General features: G+C 45.0%; 1 non-coding gene across 1 annotated transcript; it reads right to left on the reverse strand.

Moving 5' to 3' along the window:
• Nucleotides 1-341: 341 nt before the first annotated feature.
• LOC119927967 lies at nucleotides 342-479 on the reverse strand. The gene has a single exon (XR_005450930.1). It is a non-coding gene; the product is annotated as a small nucleolar RNA SNORA7 (small nucleolar RNA).
• Between the last annotated feature and the right edge of the window lie 1,433 nt (nucleotides 480-1,912).

Genomic DNA, 1,912 nt, shown 5'->3' on the forward strand with positions numbered 1-1,912 from the left:
GGAATTCAGAGGACTTCTAGACTGTGAGCCCACTCCTCATTTTACAAATGAGGGAACTGAGGCACAGAGAACTTGAATGACTTGCCCAAAGTCACACAGCTGACATTTGGTGGAGCTGGGATTTGAACCCGTGATCTCTGACTCCAAAGCCCGGGCTCTTTCCACTGAGCCATGCTGCTTGTCTAATCCCATATCTCTTCCAGAACACCCCACCTCCATCTGCATCATTCTAGTAATGTATCCATAGAGTTTTCTTGGTAAAAATATGAAAGTGGTTTGTCATTGCCTTCTCCAACCTTGACTCTCTCCCACGCTGCTGCCGCCGAGCGCAAGTGATTTTGACTTGTAGTAGATGGCCTTCCACTCACTAGCCACTGCCCAAGCTAGGAATGGAATGGGTAGGCCTCTGTTTGACTCTCCCTCCCATAGCCGAGACTGGTAGAGGACTGGAAACTCTTCAGACGTGATCCTGAGAGGGACCTGTTCTTTAGAGCCATACATTTCACCTTGAAAATCATCAGTGTGTCGTTGCCTTGATGCAGAGCACAAAAAAAGCCAGCAGTGTGAGAAACAGCATGGCCTAATGGAAAGAGCACTGGCCAGGGAATTCTAATCCTGGCTGTGCCCCTTGTCTGCTATGTGACCTTGGACAGGTCACTTAATCTGAGCCTCAATTTCCTCAACTGTATAAATTCTAGACTGTAAGCCCACTGTTGGGTAGGGACTGTCTCTATATGTTGTCAACTTGTACTTCCCAAGCGCTTAGTGCAGTGCTCTGCACACAGTAAGCACTCAACAAATACGATTGATTGATTGCTTATAAGGCAGCGTGGCTTAGTGGAAAAAACTCGGGCTCAGGAGCCGGCTCTGCCACTTGCCAGCTGTGTGACCTTGGGCAAGTCACTTAACTTATCTGTGCCTCAGTTCCTTCATTTGTAAAATGGGGATGAAGACTGTGAGCCCCAGGTGGGACAACCTGATTCCCATGTATCTACCCCAGCGCTTAGAACAGTGCCTGGCACATAGTAAGTGCTGAATAAATACCAACATTATTATTTTTATTATTAAAATGGGAATTAAGGCTGTGAGCCCAAGTGGGACATGGACTGTGTCCAACCTGACAATCTTGTATCTATCCCAGCGCTTAGTACATGGTCTGGCACATAGTGAGTGTCTAACAAATACCACTGAAAAAAAGCAAAAGACAGAAGGGGCAACGGACTTGCTGTCTTGCTGACTTGCTCCTTTTTCATCCCCCTGCATAGTCCTACAGCACTTATATACACTTATATACTTATATGTATGCTTATATACTTATATATATATATATTTTGTTAATGATGTGCATATAGCTATAATTCTATTTGTTCTGACAATTTTGACACATGTCTACATGTTTTGTTTTGTTGTCTGTCTCCCCCTTCTAGACTGTGAGTCCGTTGTTGGGTAGGGACTGTCTCTATATGTTGCTGACTTGTACTTCCCAAGCGTTTAGTACAGTGCTCTGCACACAGTAAGTACTCAATAAATGCAATTGAATGAATGAATTAATTACATACATATCTATAATTTATTTATATATAACAACGTCTATTTTGCTCTCTAGACCGTAAGCCCATTGTAGGCAGGGGATGAGTCTGTTGTACTCTCTCAAGAGCTTAGTACAGTGCTCTGCACACAGTCAGTGCTCAATAAATACGATTGACTGACTGACAGGTACCCCACAATCAGTGATAGGGACAGTTGGTCTTGGTCCAAGGGTCTTCTGGATTGTGGAGTCATCTCTCTGGCCCAGGCAGCTCGTAGTGTGAGCTATGTTGTACACACAGTCCTCTGGGCTTGCAAAGTAAGCAGCAGCACTGGTTTCTACAGGGCCAGGGAACACAGGGACAGGAAGGTGAGGAGAAGGAGG

This window comes from Tachyglossus aculeatus, chromosome 4 (genome assembly GCF_015852505.1).
Source record: "Tachyglossus aculeatus isolate mTacAcu1 chromosome 4, mTacAcu1.pri, whole genome shotgun sequence".
Taxonomy (NCBI): Eukaryota; Metazoa; Chordata; class Mammalia; order Monotremata; family Tachyglossidae; genus Tachyglossus; species Tachyglossus aculeatus.